The sequence below is a fragment of the Triturus cristatus genome, chromosome 11, assembly GCF_964204655.1.
Source record: "Triturus cristatus chromosome 11, aTriCri1.1, whole genome shotgun sequence".
NCBI lineage: Eukaryota > Metazoa > Chordata > Amphibia > Caudata > Salamandridae > Triturus > Triturus cristatus.
Genome location: NC_140594.1, coordinates 471275102 through 471302724, shown reverse-complemented (window position 1 = coordinate 471302724; position 27623 = coordinate 471275102).

Genomic DNA, 27623 nt, shown 5'->3' with positions numbered 1-27623 from the left:
CTGCCCTCCTCGCCCTCAATCCTGGAAGGAACAACAACTGCCAGATGTCCACAGCGAGCACCACCCACAGCCAATTCTCCTGCCGCCACTGCCTCCAGACCTTTACCACCGTTCGCACCCCCACAAGCACTGCCACACACTAAACTCCACAACTTCCTCAATGTACGCTCCCTACACAGACATGCTGTAGAGATCTGGGACGTCCTCATCACCCTCTCGCCAGACGTCTCCTTCTTGACAGAAACTTGGACCATCTCCACCTCCGTGCCCATCATAGCCACCACCATCCCGGAGGGATACAAGATCCAGAGGAAGGACCACCCCAACCGCCCAGGAGGAGGACCTGCCATCGCACACAAGAGCTCCCTTCAACTTAAGACCTCCAGCTCGAGCCACAGCCCACCCACCACAGAACACCTTCATTTTCAGATCCAGGCCAGCCCCAGAACGGCCCTAAGAGGCACCCTCACCTACAGACCACCCGGACTTTGAACTGCATTCACAACCCCCATCGCCGATCTCATCGCACCCCACGCCATCACCTTAATGGACTACATGCTCATCGGAGACCTCAACTTCCACCTCAACAATCTCAGCGACCCCCAACTCTGCCACCCTCCTGGACAACCTCACCAACGTCAGACTAAAACAACTCATCACCACCCCCAACCACAAGGCAGGACACAACCTTGACCCCATCTTCGCAGGAGGTAAAAACATCCACACCATGCTACCCCCATGGATGGACCACCACTGCGTACACTTTCACGTTGACAAACCCACGGTGCACAAACCTGCACCCCGTCCTCCACGAAGGAACTGGTGGAAAATAACCGAGGAGCAGCTCAACTCCACCTTCAACCGCAGCACCCCTGCCTACTCGACCAAAGCCAACCCCACAGCCAAAGAACTCCTCAGATGGATCGCCAACTGCGCAGACGAGCTCGCACCCCTATGTAACACCGACAGACAACAACCCCGGAAGGCCACCTGGTTCACTGCTGACCTCCAAGAATTCAGACGCATCTGCAGATTTCTCGAGAAGAACTGGAGAAACAGCAAATCCTTGGAAGACTGCACCACCTACAAGAACACCATGGCTGACCAACGCATCAAATCCACCAAAATGACCTTTATCCAGAACAAGATCCTCACCAACGCTAGCAACTCCCAGGAACTCAACAGCATCATCCAGGAATTCACCGAACCCCCCAGTGAAACCACAACATCACCCCCTCACTGGTCCTCTGCAACAAGCTCGGATCCTATTTCCAACTGAATATCAAGGGCTTCTACAACAACTTTGATGACCAGACACGTGACTCCAAAACTACTCAATCCTCCAGCAACACCAGCCAGCCCACCATCTCCTCCTGGACCCCAGTAACCACTGAAGACACCGTATCGACCATGAAAGGCATCCACTCAGGAGCCCCAACGTACCCCTGCCCCCACCATTTTCAACAAAGCCGCTGCCATCTTCGCCCCCGAACTACGATGCACCATCAATGCCACCTTCAAAAGTGGCATCTTTCCCAACAACTGGAAATGGGCAAAAGTCAAAACCCTACTCAAGAAGCCCTCAGCAGATCCCACGGACCTCAAGAACTACCGACCCATCTCCCTCCTCCCCTTCGTGTCCAAAGTCACAGAGAAGAGTGTCAGCGTCCAAGTAACAAAATACATCAAAGAAAACTCCATCCTCGACCCCTCCCAGTCCGGATTCCACAGCAGCCACAGCACTGAGACTGCTCTACATGCTGCCACAGATGACATCCGCATCCTCCTCGACCAAGGACACACTGCAGCCCTGATCCTCCTTGACCTCTCTGTAGCCTTCGAAACCGTCTTCCACCGCACAGTCACTGCCAGACTCCCGGTAGCTGGCATACAGGGAACCAAAAGATCAGACTTCCTCCCTTCCTCTCAGAAACCCACAGAAATCAACTGTGGAGTACCCCAAGGATCGTCGCTCAGCCCCACGCTCTTCAATATCTACTTGGCACCCCTCGCCACCATCGTCAAACAGCACAGACTCAGCATAGTATCCTACGCTGACGACACCCAGCTCCTCCTTTCCCCTACCAAGGACCCCACTACCACCAGACTCATCTTCCAGGAAGGAATGAAAGATGTGGCATCCTGGATGAGCAGCAGCTGTCTGAAGTTCAACTTAGAAAAGACAGAGGTCCTAGTCCTCGGACCCTGCCCCTCTGCATGGGACAACTCCTGGTGGCCCGCCGCCCTCAGCAGCCTCCACCCCCATGTACCACACTCAAAACCTCAGCATCGTACTCGACTCCTCGCTCTCCATGACCCGACAGGTCAACACCGTCACCTCCACCTGCTTCAACACCCTCCGCATCCTCCAAAAGACCTTCAAATGGATCCCCTTCCAATAAACGAAGACCGTCACCCATGCACTCATAACTAGCAGACTGGAATATGGAAATGCCCTCTACACCCGGGATCAACAAGTCTCTGCTCCACAAACTCCAGACCATACAAAACACCGCAGCCAGACTCGTCCTCGGCATCCCTCGACATGAACACATCCCCCAGCACCTCCGTAGCCTCTACTGGCTCCCCGTTGAGAAAAGAGTAACCTTCAAGATACTCACCCACGCCTACAAATGCCTTAGCAACACCGGACCCAATACCTCAATGACAGAATCTCCTTCCACGTACACAAGAGGAACCTCCGACCAGCCAACCTCACCCTCTCCGAACCCCTGCGCATCGGCAGAGCAAGAACGGGTGGAAGAATCTTCTCCTACATCACTGCCCAGACCTGGAATGAGCTGGCAATCAACATCAGACGCACCCCCACCCTGCATATCTTCAGGAAGACCCTCAAGACCTGGTTCTTCAACTGATAGGAACTGCTCCCCCCACCCCCAGCACCTTGAGACCCTCACGGGTGAGTAGCGTGCTTAAATACTCCTTGAATGATTGATTGATTGATTGATTGATTGATTGAAGAATAATGCGAAAGTCTGACTGAAAAGCCCTATATCTAATTCAGTTACACACATAAGTTAAGTAAAATCAAACGGTCTTGGATAATATCAGACATAAAAAGGCCAATCGCTCTTCATTGGCTGCCAACATCTTTGCTTATGCTTTTTTGAAATGTTTTAGTAAATCGTCGATGCAAATAGGGAAGAGGCATCGAAAGGATGGGTAAAAAGGAAGGATTGCAAAGGCTGATTAGAGAGGGTTGGATAGACAGTTGTATAGATCGATAGTTAGTCAGCCAGATACATAGACTGATGGATAAATAGAAAGATAGAGAGATGGGTAGGTAGATAGATAGATGGATAGATGGATAGATAGATAGATAGATAGATAGATAGATAGATAGATAGATAGATAGATAGATAGATAGATAGATAGATAGATAGATAGATAGATAGATAGATAGATAGATAGATAGATAGATAGATAGATAGATAGATGGATGGATGGATGGATGGATGGATGGATGGATGGATGGATGGATGGATGGATGGATGGATGGATGGATAGATAGATAGATAGATAGATAGATAGATAGATAGATAGATAGATAGATAGATAGATAGATAGATAGATAGATAGATAGATAGATAGATAGATAGATAGATAGATAGAGAGAGAGAGAGAGATAGATAGATAGATAGATAGATAGATAGATAGATAGATAGATAGATAGATAGATAGATAGATAGATAGATAGATAGATAGATAGATAGATAGATAGATAGATAGATAGATAGATAGATAGATAGATAGATAGATAGATAGATAGATAGATAGATGTGGATACAAAATGGAGAGAAAATGTAGAAGTACTTCTGGCAAAAGGATAACGTTTACTCGTAAATCATCAAAATCCCTCTAACAAAGTTAAAGGTCACTGATGTGGGTTACTAGAGCTGCTCCAAGGAATGCTGGCAGCCATAAGAAATTAGGGGAAATAGTCATGAGAAAATAGGGATGGGGGTATCTGACAGCAAGGTCAAAAACCTCTTTGTTCTCAATGGTCAGCTGATGACCCCTCCTAGAAAGACTGTGCCAGTGGTACGGAAGGCTTCCACTTTAAACAGGTGGTGATTGTCAACTAAAGTGTTTTCCCAAGGTCCATTTTATGGTTGTAGGTGAACACTGTGTTTTATTTGCTTCTGGATATACTGTGTAAAGTTGTTTAACTCTTTTATGAACTGTTGACTCACCCTGTACCTTGTCCTTCTGCCTGTCCCTTTCATTAGATTTGATCACAGAATAAAATGCATGGATCAGTTTGATATAAAGAAGCGGGATGAACTTATTGGTAGTGTTTTCCATATTGAAGAGGTGACTGTGTTTTGACTGCATTCATTGCATATATGGGTCCTTTTATCAGCATTTGTCAATTAACCATCTTCCATCGTGGAAAAAAAAGGCTTGATGGAAGATATATCACAAAAGTATTTTATCCTACCATTACATTATGTTACTTAATTTCACGACCGTCTGAAGAATGGGAGGTTTGCTTACATTGACATGGAAATCACTGTTTATGTTAGCAATAGCAGTGGCTGTAGTATATCATAGACTTGCTGCAATTAGCGTTACTGTGTCCTCAGTCGACAAAGTTAAGCTGGAATTGAAGAGTTCCCACATAATAAAAGCTTTTTTGACTGCAAAGTCTTGCCTGAAAAATATTGGGAAGGCTTATCCTGGAGAAATTATGATTGTGGCCGTAGCTTAGAGGAAATAATATTCACTTGGAATACGACTGCTACCCTAGGTAGTTATAGTTAGGACCTATTTTCCATAGGAAATCTGCAACATTCTATTCCCAATAAGTCTGGTGCCGGTTGACGAATCCTCGCGAAATTTTCCAAACCTTTGGCCAGCTCCGCTCCGCTCCCACCCTGAAAGTTTTGTGGTGATTCGTCAAGCAGGGGCTGAGAAAAAAGGGGGGTCCCAAAAAGCGTTTTCCCTATGCAATTTCCCATAGGATCTGTTGTCGTAGCTACAGCCCGAACCGCTGAAAGGAATGACACCAAATTTGGCAAAGAGGTAGTCCTCAGTTCAGACTCGTGCCTTTTGCATAAATGGTGTGAATCCATTCAGTAGTTCCTGAGAAAATTAGAGTTAAAAGTACATAAATATCTATGGCCGCGGAGGATCCGTGGACCGTACACGCACCCTCCCTGAACCGAGCGCGCACCCTCCCGATCGTGCGCTGAATGCTAATTGGCTGCCGAGTGTCTCTCTACATTCGAAACCAGGAACTGTTGTCGGCCATTTTTTCCTCGGTAGAAGCAAGGCTGAAGAAGCAAGGGGAATAAGTGTGTAAAACATATAAAGGGGGCAGAGTGGAAATACTCTGACCCTCTAGAGGTGCTTAGAAGGTCTCAGAAGGACCCCCTGGGGCCCCCTTTTTTTTAAAATAAACGGCAAAATTTGCGCACGGTGCGCGCATCTTATCGCGTTGGGTGCGCAGATCCACGGATTTTTTTTTTAAAAAGACAAGAAATCTTTGGTTGTATGACTACTTTGTACACTGAAAGGTAGGGTGTATATTTCTGTTTTTTAAAGGTATGATTCTTATTGGTTAACAAAAACAGATTGTAAGGAACATTATATATGATTAGCTGATATGTTGAAAAGTGAAGCACACTTCCTCTCTTGTGTAGGAACATTGTGTGCTGAACTTCTGACCTGTGTGCTTAGTGCAGTGTTCCATGACCTGTTTCTATGGTAACAGGCAGAAGGCAGATTGGGGGAAGGGTTGAAATGTATTTCAGTTGGAAAGGGTTGAAATGTTTAACCAATAGAAATGTGTGTTTGCTTTTGAGTTTATGTGTGAAGGATTGTGATTTGATGTTTACATGTATATGTGTGGAAAATGAAAGGGAAACCTTTCCATTCTTTGTTTTTGCTGAGAGGTGCACAGTGCAGAGATTCTGTAAAAGAAAATATGGTGAGTGACTGATATACTTCTTATTCTACAAAAGAACTTGAAAGATGAGTTATTTAATTGTGAGGGGATGTATGTAGACTATTTTGATTTTAATCAGACTAATGTATTTCTCCTGCTAAAGTGTAGGGAGTACTTTTTTTCTCTACAATCTTATTGACAGTGTGTGTGCATGTAGAAACTATTCTGTGATAAGCATTTGTGTTTTTCATGTGTTTGCAGACAGATAACTGTGCTGTTTTTATATTTTGGTAGAATTAGAAACCAGTCATTGTTTATGAATTTGTGAAATGAGTTATGTTATGTTTCTATACTAAAATGTAGTACTACTTCTAGATGAAGAAATGTGTTTTGGTATAGTGCAAGGGATAGTGTTGTTTGTCTAGAATCACACAGTGAGTCTGTGTGCATTTGGGAACCACTGTGAGAGAAGTATTTGGTAACATTGTGTATTTGCTGACAGATAACTGTTTTAACCTGTCATGTTGTGAAGTTTTAGTAGTATTAGAAGACAGTTATGGCTTATGCTTTGATTAAATGAGTCAGGCTTTGACAGAAAAGTGCTGTCCTGAAATATGTAGATTGTGTGCAGTTCCCTTACCACTTGCACTGTAGTGAATGAGTTTTGGTAAACTCCTAGGGATAGTGGTGTTTGTCTAGAATCACAGTGTGAGTTAGTGTGTATTTGGGATCACTGTGAGAGAAACATTTGGTGACATCATGTATTTGCTGACAGATAACTTTTTTAAAACCTGTCATGTTGTGAAGTTTTAGTAGCATTAGAATCCAGTCTTTGCTTATGCGTTGATTAAATGAGTCATGCTTTGACACTGATGTGTTGTACTTCAATATGTAGATTGTGTGCAGTACCATTAACTCTTCTAGACTAGTGAATGAGTTTTGGTAAACTCCTAGGATAGAGTTGATTGTCTAAAATCACACTGTGAGTCTGTGTGCATTTGGGTAAGGATTGTGAGAGAAGCATTTGGTAACATCGTGTATTTGTGGACAGATAACTGTTTTAAAACCGGTCATGTTGTCATGTTTTAGTAGCATTAGAAGCCAGTCTTTGCTTATGCTTTGATTAAATGAGTCAGGCTTTGACACAAAAGTGCAGTCCTGAAATATGTAGCTTGCGTGCAGTTCCCTTACCACTTCCACAGTAGTGAATGAGTTTTGGTAAATTCCTAGGTATAGTGGTTGTTGTCTAGAATCACACTGTGAGTCTGTGTGCATTTGGGAACCACTGTGAGAGAAGCATTTGGTAACATTGTGTATTTTTTAGCAGATAACTCTTTTAAAACCTGTCATGTTGTCAAGTTTTAGTAGCATTAGAAGCTAGTCTTTGCTTATGCATTGATAAAATAAGTCAGGGTTTGACACTAAGGTGCAATACCATGTACTATTCTCTTCACTGTGGCAGAACTGAAAATTTAAAAGTTTTACCCAAGCACTGTCCTAGAAGTAGTCTGATGATTTAGTCAGTTTCTAAGTACCAAATAGACTGCTTCAAATGTCTATGCAGTATGCATGAATGTTCTAACATACTATACACTTGTCTTTTACACCTTCAATTCCCTAGTCAGTATCCATACACTTCCAGGAAACACCCTGTCACTCCCTTTGCAGTCCTCTAGTGACCCATTCAACACCATGTACTAATCCATTCACTATGCCAAAACCCAAACACTTATAAATTCACCAAGACACTCTCTTTCCAGTACTCTAATGATTCAGTCACTGCCTAAGTATTCATGCACTGAGCCAGGCCTTAGCAAAGGGACTTCTTCAAACCCCTATCCACTATGCATGCAGTCCTCTACCCACCTATACACTTGTCTTTCACACCTTCAATTCCCCAGTCAGTATCCATACACTTCCAGCAAACACCCTGTCACTCCCCTTGCACTCCTCTAGTGACCTTATTAAGAGTCATGTACTAATCCATTCACTGCGCCAAAACCCAAACCCTAATAAATTCACCCAGGCACTCTCCTTGCAGTACTCTAATCATTCAGTCAGTACCCAAGTACTCATCCAGTGACCCAGGCCTTAGCATATGGTCTGCTTCAAACCCCTATCCACTATGCATGCAGTCCTCTAACCACCTACACAATTGTATTTCACACCTTCAATTCCCTAGTCAGTATCCATACACTTCCAGGAAACACCCTGTCACTCCCTTTGCAGTCCTCTAGTGACCCATTCTGCATCATATACTAATCCATTCACTGTGCGAAAACTCAAACATTTATAAATTCACCAAGATACTATCTTTGCAGTACTCTAATCATTCAGTCAGTGCCTAAGTATTCATGCACTGAGCCAGGCCTTAGCACATGGACTGCTTCAAACCCCTATCCACTATGTATGCAGTCTTCTAACCACTTAGACACTTGTCTTTCACGCTTTCAATTTCCTAGTCAGTATCCATACAGTCCAGCAAACATCTTGTCACTGCCTTTGCACTCCTCTAGTGACCCATTCAGTACCAAGTACTAATTCATTCCCTGTGCGAAAAGCCTAGCACTTATAAATTTACCTAGGCACTCTCCTTGCTGTACTCTAATCATTCAGTCAGTACCCAAGTAGTCATGCAGTGAGCCAGGCCTTAGCACATGGACTGCTTTAAATGCCTATGCAGTATGGATGCAGTCCTCTAATCACCTACACAGTTGTGTTTCACACCTTCAATTCCCTAGTTAGTATTCATACACTTCTAGCAAACACCCTGTCACTCACCCAGTGTGTCTCCTTATAGTACTGTAATCATTTAGTTAGTTAGCATGTAGAGTTTTAGTGAGGTAGGCTTTAGGGCATGAACTGCTTCAAAGTAGTATGCACTATGCATGTAGTGTTTTAACCATCGTCACACTTGTGGTTCAGGGCTATAGTTTCTTAGTCAGTATTTATATAAAATGTGTTTGTACAGTAATGGAATAGTATAATTTTGAAAGCTATTAATATACATTTATTTATGATTCTTTTTTACAGATACAGAACAGGAGTGTTTCTCATCTGTTTGCACTCTTCTCGTGCAAGATTGTTTGGATGAAGGGTCCTTAGGTGTTTCATCATACTTGCTGTGCCGCATGAGTATTTTTTATTAGGATCCCCTTGTAACAGAACTCATTTGAAAATCTTGTGCATGAGAAAGGTGGCAATGGTCTTTGTTTGCCCCTCGAGAAAAGTAAAAAATGTCCACATTTCTGAAGGAAAACGTTGTGGGCGTGGTGCATCCTCCAAAAATTCATCTTTAGATTTGGTGAATATTTTAAAGCTACATCATTTACAGTTTTTGTAAGTTAAAGTTAAAACATTTTGTTAGCTGTGTGCATTTTATATATCTGTGATTTGTATTTTGAGAATGGCATGTTGTTTTTTTTTTTTAACCCCTCCCCTGCTCATGACGGAACCACTCCGTCATGAGCCACGGTCGCCGTGTGCTCATGACGGAGTGGTTCCGTCATGCTGCGGCCGTTGGCGGCCGCGCCGCCCACGCGGCGCTAATTCCCGCTTGTGCGTGCGATTAGCGCAGTGGGCAGAGTCATGACAGAACCACTCCGTCATGAGCACAGCTCAACCGTGGCTCATGACGGAGTGGTTCCGTCATGAGCACCGAGCCACCGCGCTGCCCCAAAACCCCCCCCAGCGCTGCGGCGGAATTCCCGCCGCAGCGAAAGGGTTAACAATCTTTGAGATTGTGTTTTTTTTGCCCGCTGTTAAGTGATGAGTACGATTGAAATCACTATTTTTAGTGAAATTTAATATATTCCGAGAACATGAAAAAAGGCAAAAAAATTACTTTGTGGAAATTATGCTGTTTCGTAAAAAATGTATTATTACATGTTATAATTTTTTATTCCTTTTCTTTCACAAATCCAAATTTTAAAATAAGCAATTTATATGAATTTATATTTGAATGAAAAACAGAAAAAATGGTATACCATTTTTTATTCCTATTACTGTGAAGGTAAGTTTAACCAAGTCTCAATATGCAGAACGAAGAGGTCTGCAAGAAGCTACAAAGTTGAAACACGTTTCTAAAAACACTCTGTTTATGCAGTTTTGAAATCTGACCATAATCAGATATCATGTGACCTGCAAAAAAAGAGATTTGAGGGGTTCATAATATTTCCCATTTTAGCTATTGAAGGATCGCAATCATTTCAATCATTCTTCTTTGAACATCTTTGCAGACAAAACTCTGTGCTTACCTTCTATCATTCGCAAGGAAATTTAAAAACGGAAATATGTCACTTTTTGTAACATAGTTATTGTGCAAGATACTCTTTCATATTTACAAAGAGAGGAAAAGGCACTCTGTGCACTTTTTACACTCCATGTAAATATAACCTCATCATGCACACTACTTTGTGTTGAAAGGGTGTTCTATAGGTGTTGTTGTGCATGATTGCACTTAATACTCATAGAACAAGACACATGTCTAGATTTATCAGAAATCATAAATCTTGATATGTGTGTGAATGCTGCACCATTCTAAAATTGGTTTAGGAAAGCACAACAAGGAGAATTGTTTTAATTTCTCCTCATTTTTATATCTTCAATGCATGCTGAAATGTTCAGCATACATTGAAGGAGAAAAATGCATTTCTCATTGTTTTTGTGCAGGAAGGTGTGTCTTCCTGTAGAAAAACAAACAGCACATGACACAGATATCGTTGCACTATGGTGCAAGGGTGCCTGTGTCACCACATGGCTGCAGTTTAAGCAGCCGTGCAGAGAGAAGCATAGATTTGCAACATATTTATGTACATATGTTGAATCCCTGTGCTTCGGAAGTACTACAGCACACTGCAGTTAAAGAGGTTACTGTGTGATGCTGCAGCACTTCCTCATACTTCTGCACTTATATATTCGCCATACGCTACTAATGCATTCCTTCAGTCAATTGCGTGCTACACATACATTCATCTAAACTACTTCTACTTCTTTTATAATTGTTTTGGGGGGTTTTTGAACAATTTTTAATTATTTTTGTTTTTTCTGCAAAAAAACAAAACAAAAAACAAAACAGGAGAAACCAAACAATGAACTTCAGGGAACAATAAAAAATTTTTTTTAAAAAATAGTAAGTGTGACTTTCTTGCCGGCGGCAGATCAAATCGATCGACTGCTCACCATAGCACAAAGTCTTATTGCACTTAGTGCAGAGCACTTTTAAAAATTGAAATTGAGGACGGATGTCCAAGGTTTGGGCTGATGGATGCACTCTTGATGTGCTCGGCTGCGATGAGGTGGATGGCGCAGGAGCAGGAGTGTTTCTCATCCGTCGGCACTCTTCTTGTGCAAGATTGTTCAGATGAAGGGTCCTAATGTGCTTCATCATACTTGCCGTGCCGCAAGAGTATTTCTTGTTAGGATCCCCTTGCGACAGGACTCTTTTGCAAATCTTGCACGTGACCAAGGTGGTCTTATTCTGCCCCTCGGGAAAAGTAAAACATTTCCACACCACTGAAGAAAAACGTTTTTTGGGTGGTGCCTTCGGCAAAAATTCATCCTCAGAAGTATGAGGTGATGCAGGTGATTTCTGCTGCCCTGAAGCCATTTTTGGTTGAAAAAAGTTAGAGCTAAGTGTAAACTTAGTCTAAAAAAATCTTCTTCTCTCCAAAGAGATGGTGCTCTAAAGAAGGTCAAAGAAGAATGATTGAAATGGGTGGGGTCTTTCAATAGTAAGAAGAGGAAGTGTAATGAACCAATCAAATCTCTTTTTTTGCAGGTCACATGGGATCCGTGCACCTTGCGCTTACGCAGCACGCACCCAGCGCGCATCCGCAAAATTGAATTAAAAAAAATTATAGGATTAGATGTAAAAATATTTTAGTTTTAAGACTAGTTTAGAGTTTGTCTTCAATTATTATTCACATGAAATACATACATATGTTTTTTTAAATGTTAAATACTTCACGGGATCCGCGCACCTACCGCGTTATAGACGCAGATGACGCATCGCAGAAGCACGTAAACGTTGCGTTACGTACATCGAACCTGTCGCGTTTAGGCTGGGAGTCGCGTACCGGTCGCATTGCGATCGCGCACTAAACACGTACCCAACGCATACCATGCGGGGATGCTATCACGTAGGGATCGAGAACGGTGAGCATAGGGTGCGCGGAACCAAAAACATTGAAAAAAATATATAAAATACAGTTTTGAACATTTAGTTAAAAAATATTTTGAAAATTTTTTAAAAATATGTTTGAAAAACCCATTAAGTTCAAATAATATTTTTTAATTTTTAAAAGAATTAATTGAAAAAATAAGTTTAAAAAATGGTGATAAAAAAGTATTTCAAAAAAAGATAATTAATGAAATTGACACACTGCATTTGAAAAATATTGAAATCCAATCAAAATCATTAAACATGATATCTTCAGAGATAAGTTATAGATAGGAATTAGCATTTAAAAAACCTTTGAAATTCACTTAAAAAAACCATAGGTTTCATGCACGTTATAGTTAGCAATTGGCATTAAGAAACCTTTGAAATTCACTGAAAAAACCGAAGGTTTCAGGGGCGTTATAGTTAGGAATTGGCATTTAAAAAACCTTAGAAATTCACAAAAAAAAACATAGGTTTCAGGGGCGTTGTAGTTAGCTGGACATTTCCCTCGTACAAAATCCTAGAAATTCCCCCGTTATAGTTAGTTCAGCTAACTATACCTTGCGCACCCGCAATGCACTGCTGATGACGTCACATATTACATCACTCATGACATGGTCAGTGACATCACTGATGACATCACTGATGACATCTCAAATGACATCACTGATGACATCACTGATGACGTCATCCATGTGATAAATTAGTGCATCTTATCACACCCTAATATAACCTTTGATACACCGACTCAAAATTTCAGACGGCCATTTTGAAAACCATAGATACTCCAATACCAATAACTACATACCCACTCATTGACTCTTAGGTCTACATACACCTCCACTCACTCACCTGTACAGTCACTCATACTTACAGTCACTCCGTACAAGACTATCATATGCATTTATACACCTATATAGACACTCACACACCGTCAATCATCCATTGAGGTACTGACACACCTAGTCAGTTGTGCAAATAATTAAACACAGTCCAATTTACTCACTTATACAGTTAAACACACTCAAGTTCACTTACTCATAAAAATACTAACAAATTCTGACACTCTTATACAATTTCTAATACAAGCACACACTCATCCATAGAGGCACTCCCTCAATCACACACTCTCACATATAGATAGTTATATACTCTTACACACATATACACTGCGTTTCACATATGTAGTTACTGACACATGTACAACTGAGATATACATTCAATCACTAACATACTCATACATACACTCACCCAACCATACAGTTCATCACAGTTGCACTCTTAAAACCATGCACCATAGAATCACCCACTCACACATCTATGCACAGAGTCACACACACCCTACCCACACAAACACTCAGGCACCCATACAGATACTCAGACAACCAATCAATAACCCATATAGACAGTCATATAGCTATTCACAAAACCATGCAGCCACTTATACACCAACACACAGACACATACAGACATTCACACAGTTTAGTCACTAGTCTGCAGTAAGATACATTTAATGACTCACTTATAGAGTCAGTTACGCACCTAGAAAATCACCCATTCACACACTTATAGACCCACTCATTCTTCCATAGGCATTTCACTATAAATATATAAAACATATTTAAACTTTTAAGAAAAACACACATTCACTGGATGATGTCATCAGTGATGTCATCAGTGATGTCATTGGAGATGTCATCAGTGATGTCACTGACCATGTCATGAGTGATGTAATATGTGACATCATCAGCAGTGCATTGCGGGGGCGCGAGTTATAGTTAGCTGAACTAACTATAACAGGGGAATTTCTAGGGTTTTGTACGAGGGAAATGTCCAGGTAACTATAACGCCCCTGAGACCTATGTTTTTTTAGTGAATATATATATATATATATATATATATATATGAACGCTCCCAGACTTGCACCAGCAAACCAGGTCACTCACAGGCGGGTGCTGTAGCGTGGCGGTGCCCCACGTAAATTTTCGGCTCCCAAACTCCCTTACTTTTCAGATAGAGTCAAGCACTCACTGGAGGGGTTAAGTATCGTTTTTTTCTTTATTCAGCAGAAAAGACGGACAGCAAGACAGACGCGTTTCGAAATGTTCTTCATCAGTGTCTTGTCGCAATGATCGCGCGCAAACATTAAATACAATTGCGTCATGTTGCACGCGACAGCATAATCAAAACAAATGATGGCAACACACCCACATGAATTCATTGTGATTGGGGTGGCCATCTTTGAATGGTGTACTCTATACACAAACACACATAAGTATATAAATATGCAGTTTGAAATCAAAAATCATAACCCTTAAAGAGCCATGCTGGCTGAAATAATCGCCAGTGTTTATAAAATCCAAAGGTGTCAGATTTACGGCAAAAATCAGTAGATGGGTACAACTAATTAAATCCAAAATTCCATGTTATGGCAGTGGCCTCCAAATATGAGGCGATCGATCTGCAGGTACCCATGACTCAGTAAATATTTCTAGTTCTGCATGGCAGACAGCTGACATAACGCCATGTATTGGCACACCCTATGCATCAATATGCGAAACATGTTTCAGTCATGGCTCTGTGTCCCATGAAAAGATATATATATTTGATAACATAGTACAATCTATAATAGACAGGGAAAAAGGGAAAAAGAAAAAAGACGTACACACAAAAGGGAAAAAGAGTGAGAGAGAGAAAAAAAGAAGAAAGAGGCGTTGGGATGAGAGAGAAAGAAAGAAAGAAAGAGAAAAAGAGAGAAAACGAACATGTTGAGAATTTCCCGAATTTTCAAATTTCCAATTTTCAACATTGTCACAGAAATTTCAGAATTCAATAGATTTCTAGAGCTTCCTCAAAACCTATGATGGCCCAGCCTGCACACTATCCTAGATGTTCTAGATTCATACATAGTTTATATTGATGGTGCAGCAGCTGCCCAATGTCTTTCTATGACCCTGATCATATTTCAAGACGTTGTGTTACCAGTTCATCTACCCAGGTGTACATTTAGTTCCTCACCACTATTGAGACCGTGGGGGAACTTCGTGTGTAAGTCAATAATATAGCGGGACTCTAACCTCCGCAATTTCTGGACCCTATCGCCCCCCCTGATGTTCGCGGGCACCTGGTCCAGGCCAAAGTACTGCAAAAGCTCCCTATTGCTCTGGTGTTTGAGAGCAAAATGCCTGGCCACCGGGTAGTTAGTATCATTCTTATTGATTGCGCGTTGGTGTTCTAAAATGCGCATCTTCACACTGTTGATTGTACTGCCAATATATCTTAGCCCGCATGGGCATATCAGGCAGTATACTACATGGGTAGTGGAGCAGGTGATGAATTTGTCTATGTGTCTTGGTTTGCCGATCCCTGGAATGCTGTATGTGAATACCCTTTTGCTATTTTTGCAGGCCCTACATTTCCCACATGGGAAAAATCCTTGCAACGCTTTCAGAGTGCCTGTGGGTTGTGTTACTGGTGATAGATGGCTCTGCACCAATTTGTCTCGAGGTGATCTGGATTTCCGAAATGTGATCAATGGGATTCTAGGGACGTCCTTACCGATAACTGTGTCAGTCTTAAGGATATGCCAACTTTTTGTGAGTATCTTCCTAAATCTGTTAGCATCGTCTGAAAAAGTAGTTATTAGACGAAATTTCCCTTCTTGATCGTCTGAGTGTCTATTAACTGACTTTTTGTATATTAATAGTTCCTTTCTAGGTATTCTTCTCACTTTGTTAAGTGTTGAAACTAATTTCTCATGGTTGTAGCCCCTTACTTGAAATCTTTTCAGACTCCGGGTGGCTGCTTTTTCAAAATCAGCAACTCTTGAGCAATTCCGTTTGAGGCGAAGAAACTCGCCATAAGGAATGCTGTTGATAAGTTTAGGTGGATGGTTGCTGTGGGCGTGCAAAATAGAATTGCCCACAGTGGGTTTTCTGTACAGCTCAGTTTCAAGGACTCCATCCCTTGCATACACCTTAAGATCCAAGTAGTTGACCGTTACGGGGCTCATTTCATAGGTGAACCTAAGATTCAATTCATTCTTATTAAGGTCACATATGAAATCCTGGGCCTGTTCTGGCGACCCTCTCCAAACGAGGAACAGGTCATCGATGTACCTGTGCCATGCCACTACAGAGTTGGTCCACTTATACATCTGATTGCTTAGGGCGACCTGCTCCTCCCACCAGCCTACGAAAAGATTTGCATAGCTGGGGGCGTAGCAGGTCCCCATGGCAGTCCCTGACAGCTGTCTATATAGTTGGTCTTGAAACAGGAAAATATTGTTAGACAGACAAAATTGGATAAACTCAATTAACATTGAATTATGTTCAGAGAATTTCAGAGGTCTTTTACCAAGGAAATGGGCTATCGCCTCTAGCCCTTTACCATGTTCTATACATGTATACAGACTGGTTATGTCCATGGCAATCAGTTGGTAAGTAGGTTCCCACTTGATGTTGTTAATCTGCATGATAAAGTCCGTGGTATCTTTGACATAGGATTTAAGCTGTAATACCAATGGAAAGAGAAAGGAATCAATGTAGACAGACATGTTCTCAGTAAGGCTCCCTTTGGAGGAGACAATGGGCCTGCCAGTTGGATCGTTTATGTCCTTATGAATTTTGGGCAATTGATAAAATGTTGGTAATATGGGATCAGGGTTGCGTAGAAAGAGAAATTCGTTTGTTCCCAGCATGCCTTTGTTACGCCATCTCTCTAACAGATTGTGATATTGCAAGATGCTAAGATTGTATTGCTCGATGTTAATAGCCTCATAAAGTCTTTCATCATTCAATTGACGGTAAGTTTCACGACAGTATTTTTCTCTCGTTAATAATACGATATTACCTCCTTTGTCGGAGGGTTTGCAGATGATCTGTTCATTCTTGGATAAATCCTTCAAAATGGACCTTTGTTCTTCAGTGAGATTGGTACCGTGATTCCTTCTACTGGCAGTCTTGGTTCTAAATTGCTGAAGGTCCTGTAGGACAGCGTCCGAAAATGCATCAATCGCATCAAAGGGCATTTGTGGGATGAAGACAGAGGGGGGCTTGAAGGTGGTGATTGGTGTCTCTTGTTCTATGCCCACTTGAACCGCTCTTGCAGCGGGATCCTCCGTTAAAGTAGTCACATTGTCTTCATCATTTCGTAAAGCCTCCAGCATCTCGAGCAATTCAAGATCATTAGTTGTTAACAGATCAGTTGCTTTGAATTGTCCTTGCTGTTTAAGTCGTCTAACTTCCGTCATTGTTGGTTTCAATTTGAAAAATTTGTGAAGCTTCATTTTGCGTATGAACTTGAATAAGTCAATACGCGTTTGCGTATACTCCATGTGGTTATTGGGGCAGAATGATAATCCCAGTTTGAGAGCGGACTCTTCAGCAGTTGTCAACACTCTGGATGTTAGGTTGACAATGGTGAGATCATCTGTGTCATCGGTGTCATTTACCATTTCCTGCCCCTGTTCCGAGATCCTCGCGTTGTCTGTTTGCCCCTTCCTCTTCCTCTTGCCCTTCCAGCCGCCCCTTCTTGTCGGTCTTCGCTTTCGGGTGGTTTGCTCTTGCCACTTCTGAGCCAGGATTGGCGTATTAGATTGAACTCCTGGTGAAAAGGGGTCTTAAGTAGTTTACTGGCAGGGGCCAATGTTTCATCTCCAGAGAGCTCACTTTCTGTGATCTCTGATTCGGAGGTCTCGATTCTGGTTGCTGGTTCTGGAGGTTGCTTCCTATTCAATGCTCTGCGGGGTTCATCAAATTTTTTCGCAAAAGTAAGTATCCTCCCCTGCAGGTAATCTCGTTCATCGCGAGCAAACTTCTCTTGTTTGCGTTGTCTGATTGCTGCTTCATATTTTTGTAATCGTTTTCTCATTTCCTCCCTTAGGGCCTCCTGTGTACTCGTGTCAGCGTCCTTGGAGAGATCCTTCTCAATAATGGCTATATCTGCCAGAGCTTTGTTTCTGTCGCTCCATGCAAATTTCACCAAGATAGCTAGCATCCCTTTGCATGACGCTGCCGTGTACTCTGCCCATTCCTCAAGCAGTTGTGGGTCCGGGTGCTCGTAAGCAGGTACGGTATATATCCGTAAGCCTCTTGGTACCCTGTCGACGTCCATATAATTCTGAAGTGAGGTGGCCTCCCACCATTTTCTTATCTCTCTCTCACACAATCTCTCCAATTTGTTGTACTGTGTGCGTAAAGTGGCCCCTGCCAGCAATCCACTTAAGACCCCTTTTCACCAGGAGTTCAATCTAATACACCAATCCTGGCTCAGAGGTGGCACGAGCAAACCACCCGAAAGCGAAGACCGACAAGAAGGGGCGGCTGGAAGGGCAAGAGGAAGAGGAAGGGGCAAACAGACAACGCGAGGATCTCGGAACAGGGGCAGGAAATGGTAAATGACACCGATGACACAGATGATCTCACCATTGTCAACCTAACATCCAGAGTGTTGACAACTGCTGAAGAGTCCGCTCTCAAACTGGGATTATCATTCTGCCCCAATAACCACATGGAGTATACGCAAACGCGTATTGACTTATTCAAGTTCCTACGCAAAATGAAGCTTCACAAATTTTTCAAATTGAAACCAACAATGACGGAAGTTAGACGACTTAAACAGCAAGGACAATTCAAAGCAACTGATCTGTTAACAACTAATGATCTTGAATTGCTCGAGATGCTGGAGGCTTTACGAAATGATGAAGACAATGTGACTACTTTAACGGCGGATCCCGCTGCAAGAGCGGTTCAAGTGGGCATAGAACAAGAGACACCAATCACCACCTTCAAGCCCCCCTCTGTCTTCATCCCACAAATGCCCTTTGATGCGATTAATGCATTTTCGGACGCTGTCCCACAGGACCTTCAGCAATTTAGAACCAAGACTGCCAGTAGAAGGAATCACGGCACCAATCTCACTGAAGAACAAAGGTCCATTTTGAAGGATTTATCCAAGAATGAACAGATCATCTGCAAACCCTCCGACAAAGGAGGTAATATCGTATTATTAACGAGAGAACAATACTGTCGTGAAACTTACCGTCAATTGAATGATGAAAGACTTTATGAGGCTATTAACATCGAGCAATACAATCTTAGCATCTTGCAATATCACAATCTGTTAGAGAGATGGCGTAACAAAGGCATGCTGGGAACAAATTTCTCTTTCTACGCAACCCTGATCCCATATTACCAACATTTTATCAATTGCCCAAAATTCATAAGGACATAAACGATCCACCTGGCAGGCCCATTGTCTCCTCCAAAGGGAGCCTTACTGAGAACATGTCTGTCTACATTGATTCCTTTCTCTTTCCATTGGTATTACAGCTTAAATCCTATGTCAAAGATACCACGGACTTTATCATGCAGATTAACAACATCAAGTGGGAACCTACTTACCAACTGATTGCCATGGACATAACCAGTCTGTATACATGTATAGAACATGGTAAAGGGCTAGAGGCGATAGCCCATTTCCTTGGTAAAAGACCTCTGAAATTCTCTGAACATAATTCAATGTTAATTGAGTTTATCCAATTTTGTCTGTCTAACAATATTTTCCTGTTTCAAGACAAACTATATAGACAGCTGTCAGGGACTGCCATGGGGACCTGCTTCGCCCCCAGCTATGCGAATCTTTTCGTAGGCTGGTGGGAGGAGCAGGTCACCCTAAGCAATCAGATGTATAAGTGGACCAACTCTGTAGTGGCATGGCACAGGTACATCGATGACCTGTTCCTCGTTTGGAGAGGGTCAACAGAACAGGCCCAGGATTTCATATGTGACCTTAATAAGAATGAATTGAATCTTAGGTTCACCTATGAAATTAGCCCCGTAACGGTCTACTACTTGGATCTTAAGGTGTATGCAAGGGATGGAGTCCTTGAAACTGAGCTGTACAGAAAACCCACTGCGGGCAATTCTATTTTGCACGCCCACAGCAACCATCCACCTAAACTTATCAACAGCATTCCATATGGCGAGTTTCTTCGCCTCAAACGGAATCGCTCAAGAGTTGCTGATTTTGAAAAAGCAGCCACCCGGAGTCTGAAAAGATTTCAAGTAAGGGGCTACAACCATGAGAAATTAGTTTCAACACTTAACAAAGTGAGAAGAATACCTAGAAAGGAACTATTAATATACAAAAAGTCAGTTAATAGACAATCAGACGATCAAGAAGGGAAATTTCGTCTAATAACTACTTTTTCAGACGATGCTAACAGATTTAGGAAGATACTCACAAAAAGTTGGCATATCCTTAAGACTGACACAGTTATCGGTAAGGACGTCCCTAGAATCCCATTGATCACATTTCGGAAATCCAGATCACTTCGAGACAAATTGGTGCAGAGCCATCTATCACCAGTAACACAACCCACAGGCACTCTGAAAGCGTTGCAAGGATTTTTCCCATGTGGGAAATGTAGGGCCTGCAAAAATAGCAAAAGGGTATTCACATACAGCATTCCAGGGATCGGCAAACCAAGACACATAGACAAATTCATCACCTGCTCCACTACCCATGTAGTATACTGCCTGATATGCCCATGCGGGCTAAGATATATTGGCAGTACAATCAACAGTGTGAAGATGCGCATTTTAGAACACCAACGCGCAATCAATAAGAATGATACTAACTACCCGGTGGCCAGACATTTTGCTCTCAAACACCAGAGCAATAGGGAGCTTTTGCAGTACTTTGGCCTGGACCAGGTGCCCGCGAACATCAGGGGGGGCGATAGGGTCCAGAAATTGCAGAGGTTAGAGTCCCGCTATATTATTGACTTACACACGAAGTTCCCCCACGGTCTCAATAGTGGTGAGGAACTAAATGTACACCTGGGTAGATGAACTGGTAACACAACGTCTTGCAAATATGATCAGGGTCATAGAAAGAGATTGGGCAGCTGCTGCACCATCAATATAAACTATGTATGAATCTAGAACATCTAGGATAGTGTGCAGGCTGGGCCATCATAGGTTTTGAGGAAGCTCTAGAAATCTATTGAATTCTGAAATTTCTGTGACAATGTTGAAAATTGGAAATTTGAAAATTCGGGAAATTCTCAACATGTTCGTTTTCTCTCTTTTTCTCTTTCTTTCTTTCTTTCTCTCTCATCCCAACGCCTCTTTCTTCTTCTTTTTTTCTCTCTCTCACTCTTTTTCCCTTTTGTGTGTACGTCTTTTTTCTTTTTCCCTTTTTCCCTGTCTATTATAGATTGTACTATGTTATCAAATATATATATCTTTTCATGGGATACAGAGCCATGACTGAAACATGTTTCGCATATAGATGCATAGGGTGTGCCAATACATGGCGTTATGTCAGCTGTCTGCCATGCAGAGCTAGAAATATTTACTGAGTCATGGGTACCTGCAGATCGATCGCCTCATATTTGGAGGCCACTGCCATAACATGGAATTTTGGATTTAATTAGTTGTACCCATCTACTGATTTTTGCCGTAAATCTGACACCTTTGGATTTTATAAACACTGGCGATTATTTCAGCCAGCATGGCTCTTTAAGGGTTATGATTTTTGATTTCAAACTGCATATTTATATACTTATGTGTGTTTGTGTATAGAGTACACCATTCAAAGATGGCCACCCCAATCACAATGAATTAATGTGGGTGTGTTGCCATCATTTGTTTTGATTATGCTGTCGCATAACCCCTCCAGTGAGTGCTTGACTCTATCTGAAAAGTAAGGGAGTTTGGGAGCCGAATATATATATATATATATATATATATATATATATATATATATATATATATATATATACCTACTGGCGGTCGCCAGTAGGTAGTTATAGTTAGGACCCTGTTTCCATAGGAAATCCGCAACATTCTATTTTGAATAACTTTGGCGCCGGTCGACGAATCCTCGCGAATTTCTCAAAATAGGTGGGGCGCTACGCTCCGCTCCTACCCTGAAAGTCTCGGGGGGATTCGTCAAGCGGGGGCTGAGATAAAAGGGGGTCCCAAAACGCGTTTTTCCCATGCATTTTTCCATAGGACCTTTAGACAGGGCTACAGCCCGAACGGCTGAACAGAATTACTAGAAATTTGGCAGAGAGGTAGTCCTCAGGTCAAGGAAGTGCCTTTTGTAGGTTTGGTGTAAATCTGTTCAGTAGATTCTGAGAAAATAGCCTTTAAATAAATATATATATCTGAGCCAGCTTACGGTACGCTTACCGTAAGCTTACCGTACGCGTACGGTGGCGTGCGCGAGCGCGATTCTGATTGGCTGTTACATCTAAGTAAACATTCGAATCGGTCGAAACCAGGAAGCGGCGGCCGCCATTTTCTCTCTCGCACTCTGAGGGGGGGGCTGTAAACAAAGGCAAAAAACATATAAAGGGGCTGTTTAGACAGCGCCCATGCACATAGCCATGTTAGTTGAGTCCTCAAAGGCCAAAAACGGTAAATTTTTATTTTTTGAAAATTTCGCCGATTACGCTTACCGTACGCGTATGGTGCGCTTACGCTAAAAATTTTAATAAAAAAAAAAAAACACTCTCTGTGCATGGCATATTATTGTCATCACTTACAAATTAAATTTAACAGATTACCTATCACAAGGAAGCGCATAATATGTCCTCCATGTGCGCACGGTTCGTAACGTGGGCACGCGGTGCGCGTAGCGCACTGCGTGCCCACCTTGCGTGTACGGCACTAACTGCGTAAAGTGGGCGCGCGGTGCGCGAAGCGCACCGTGCGCGCACGGAACGAACTGCGTTAAGTGGGCGTGCACGCCACGAATGGCGTAAAGTAACTTAGCATTTAAAAAAACGTACAAATTCACTGAAAAAACCATAGGTTTCACACACGTTATAGTTAGGAATTAGCATTTAAAAAACCTTGCAAATTCACTGAAAAAACCATAGGTTTCAGACATGTTATAGTTAGCGGAAATTTTACTGATAAAAAACCAATGAAATTCCCCCGTTATAGTTAGTGCAGGCAACTATAACTCACGCGACCGCAATCTTCTGCTGATGACATATGTGTCTTTATGAAAAAAAAATATTTCTAATATATGTATAGCTAAAAATTTATGGAAGAAGACATGGGCAAATAAGTGTCTAAATACAGTATTAGCATCAGCAGAGGATTGCGGTCGCGTGAGTTATAGTTGCCTGCACTAACTATAACGGGGGAATTTCATTGGTTTTTTATCAGTAAAATTTCCGCTAACTATAACATGTCTGAAACCTATGGTTTTTTCAGTGAATATATATATATATATATATACAACTTGTTTTTAAATCTTTTTTTCACTTTTTGCAAATATCAGTTTAGGGGATTGGAAGGTGTGGCAAGATCAATTAACAGTAATATAGTATAAAACATTATATAAATGGCTACATAGGCAAAAGAGGGCTGCTTTATATCTCACAAATTGGCCTAATTTATTGACTACCAAAACTGCTTTTACATTTGGAAAAAACGCCATGTCGTAAATAGAATGGTCCACAGGAACTTTATTTTGAGATCAGAGATTATTAGGCCTAGATTAAGCTCACTTAGGGTGCAAATGTAACTATAAAATAAGAAAAGCAGCTAGCAGTGAACAAAATGCATCATGCACTTTACAACTATTTGTGAATTTTGCAAACATGATTTTTTTGCACATATGCCTAAATTCATATTGTTCTGTTTAATTGCTGCTCAATTTAAGAGTTGTTTGAAATTATTTCTATTTATATGCAGTGGATATCTCTATTTATGTATTTATATATATTTAAAAGGATCAGGCATATTAATGTATATAAGCACTACAGGTTTTTATATGCATTATGTTGCATGTTTAAGCTTTATGAATTGCTGTCTTTGATGTTTTGTCAATTGAATTATAGACTGTTAATATGTTGACAGCAAAAATGTCGACCTTCTGAAAGTCTGTCTTTTATGTTGTGGTTGTCATAAATCACGTGCGCACTCCAAAACGTAATGGCAGTTTTGTAGCGTGTAATGTGAACAAGGCTAGACTCGGCCGAAACTCGTCATGGCGAACCACTTGCAATAAAAATTGGCACTTATATATCGGAGTCTGTGTCCCAGGGTTTTTGTTGGATTCATCGATGTAACAGGATTGGTATTTATGTATAGATATCTATATATATCAATATCTATATATAAATCTATATATATTCACTCCACAGCTCCTTAATCGACTCAGCCCACCATGCTGCGGAACACACGAAGACTCTCCAGGGCTTCAACAAAAAGGTATTTTATTAGCTTTCAGCAAATATGCATATTGGCATGCTGTGGTCTACAATGATTGCACGACTGACCACGACCGGCGCATTTCAGCAACCGCCTTCAAAGGGGTCTAGATATATATATATATATATGTGTGTGTGTGTGTCTGTGAGTGTGTGTGTATATATTATCTACTGGCGGTCGCCAGTAGATAGTTATTGTTAGGACCGTGTTTCCATAGGAAATCCGCAACATTCTATTTGGAATAACGTTGGCGCCGGTTGACGAATCCTCGCGAAATTTTCAAAATAGGTGGGGCGCTTCGCTCCGCTCCTACCCTGAAAGTCTCGGGGGGATTCGTCAAGCGGGGGCTGAGAACAAAGGGGGGTCCCAAAACGCGTTTTCCCCATGCATTTTCCCATAGGACCTTTAGTCCGAGCTACAGCCCGAACGGCTAAACAGAATTACTTGAAATTTGGCAGAGAGGTAGTCCTCAGGTCAGAGATGTACCTTTTGCAGGTCTGGTGTAAATCTGTTCAGTAGGTCCTGAGAAAATAGCATTTAAATCAATATATATATCTGTAAGCGCGCTCCGTGCGCTTACGGTAAGCTTACCGTACGCGTGCGGTGCCGTGCGCGAGCTCAATTCTGATTGGTGGTTACATGACTGTAAACATTCGAATCGGTCCAAATCAGAAAGTGTCGGCCGCCATTTTCTGTCTCTCGCACTGAAAAACAAAGGTGGATAACGTGAAAAGGGGGCAACGAAGAGAGTTGCAGACCCCCTAGCGTTTGTCAGGGGGTCCACGAAGGACCAAAAAGTACGAAAAATACATTTAACAATTTTTAAAAAAATCGCGGAGTGCGCGTATGGTAAGCTTACCGTACGCGCACGGCAAAAAAAACAAAAAAAAAAAACGAAATAACAATCACATTTATTAAATAAATTGAAGGACCTGCAAGGGAGAAAAAAAAATTGTTACTGTGTAAAAAAAAGCGAGGCGCGCACGGTATGAGCTGCACAACGTGGGGGCTCGGTGCGCGAAGCGCACCGAGTGCTCACAGCGCGCGCACGCAGCGCGAAGCGCACCGTGCACGCAGGGTGTGCGCACGGTGAAAAACCAGAAAAAAAAAATAATTAATACATAACTTAGCATTTAAAAAACCGTACAAATTCACTGAAAAAACCATAGGTTTCACAAACGTTATAGTTAGGAATTAGCATTTAAAAAACCTTGCAAATTCACTTAAAAAACCATAGGTTTCACACATGTTATAGTAAGCTGTACATTTCACTCGTAAAAAACCAATGAAATTCCACGTTATAGTTAGATCAGGTAACTATAACTTGCGCGACCGCAATCCACAATGTGTCATTTCAGATGTCATCATTGATGTGAAGAGTGATGTCACTGACCATGTCATGAGTGATGTAATATGTGACGTCATCAGCAGTTTATTGTGGGCGCGCAAGTTATAGTTACCTGATCTAACTATAACGTGGAATTTTATTGGTTTTTTACGAGTGAAATGTACAGCTAACTATAACATGTGTGAAACCTATGGTTTTTTAAGTGAATTTATATGTGTGCACTTATGTATTTATGTGCAAAAAACAGAGTCCTGAGCACTCAATACAGCCAATCATTGGTTTCCAAAGCGTCCATAGTTCAAATATTCTTTATTCTTTAGGCATTCTTATTTAATGAACATTATATATTCCAGATTATGTTGATGCAAGGTACAAGCCGCCATGCACAAACAGCCAACACATGTTTTGTCATATGGCGAAAATGCCTGTCAACTTCCTCAGGGATACAGTACAAAATTAAAAAACTCTGTGTAAGAACTACTATAATATTGTGTTATAGATACACCAGAACCCAGTCCTTTAGAGACCAAAATTATCAATTGTCAAAAACGTCAAGTTTCTGTAGCACGTTAAAAAACAAGTAGTAATCACAATATATTCATATAAGGAGGTCCATAACTCAGTATCTCAACTACGTAATGGTACCAAATCATCCATACCTTAAATAGTGCGAAGGGGACCCAGTCCAAAAGGTATTCCCCTATGAGCATTTCCATATAAATCCAGACTACCCGTTCTGTGCCTTACATAAATGCATGCCACATAATACAAGGCCATAGGCAAATATATCCATATGCAAAAGGATTCATCTGTAAATCGTATAATGGTCTGCATAATAGTATCCCGGTATGATAGTCTTGATTCTCGTATCCAAAATCAACCTGTTGGAGAATATTATAGATATGTTTCAATGTCAAAATATTTATATCTCTCTACTCCCACATATGCATGCCTTTAAATTTCTACGCGATATGGCCCCATAATTTTCCCATGTATAAATACACTTAATGCAAAAGGAAAAGCAGTATCCCAAGCAGTACAACGCATGCCATCATCCCAGTAAGTGCTTCCTCAATTAATGCGAGGTAAAATGGTTACCACTTGTATACGTCAATTCCTCCAACACCACACAAACAGAATATGTACTCACAAGGGTTTCCACACGTTTAGTCATTGCATTATAACTTATCACTGTATACCAACTAATAACTCACTACAAATATTAAGCCCCAAACTCACCCGTCCGTTTGTAGCCAAACATGGAGAGTACTCCGTCAAATATCGGCGTACACGGCAAGCTCCATCTTGAATACCCTATATATACTCTCATCAGTGGGGGTCAAGTGACCTGTATCGAAAAGAACGGTGGCCATTGTGTAATGTAATCCAATCCTACCTGCAGACTTCACATCAGACCCAAACCTATGACTACATTGGGATATAATCCAATATTATCATCAATCAGTACAATCACAATACGTTCAATATAAAAATCTAAGAAAAAGTCCCTTAAATGGTTCAAATACCATGCCAATATCATAGATCGTCAAAACAAATGGCAAGGTACCAAAATCCAGCCGTCATCTTAGAATACGGTTGAATCCATATCGCTTCCTCCTAACAACACCAAGCAAATCGCAACAATAGTATAATCCCATAAAGTTCACCCTGACAGAAATATGTAAAGCTGTAAGCAAGCATGATGAGTATAATTTCTTCCCTTTCAAAGTGTCCCCAGTTAAAAAAAACAAATAACTCCCAGACTGATGTAAACTGACTGCCTGGTTTTGGCGGCCATCTCAGAATGATAAATCTTATCTAACTAACTACACAATATTATACAGACAGGAAAGACAAGATTGTCTTCAGCCCAATAACAGGAGAACAGTAGAGCCAGAAAGCACTCAGTGTAAGGAAATGTTTCATAAATTTGACAGTACAACATGGTTTCCTATAACAACT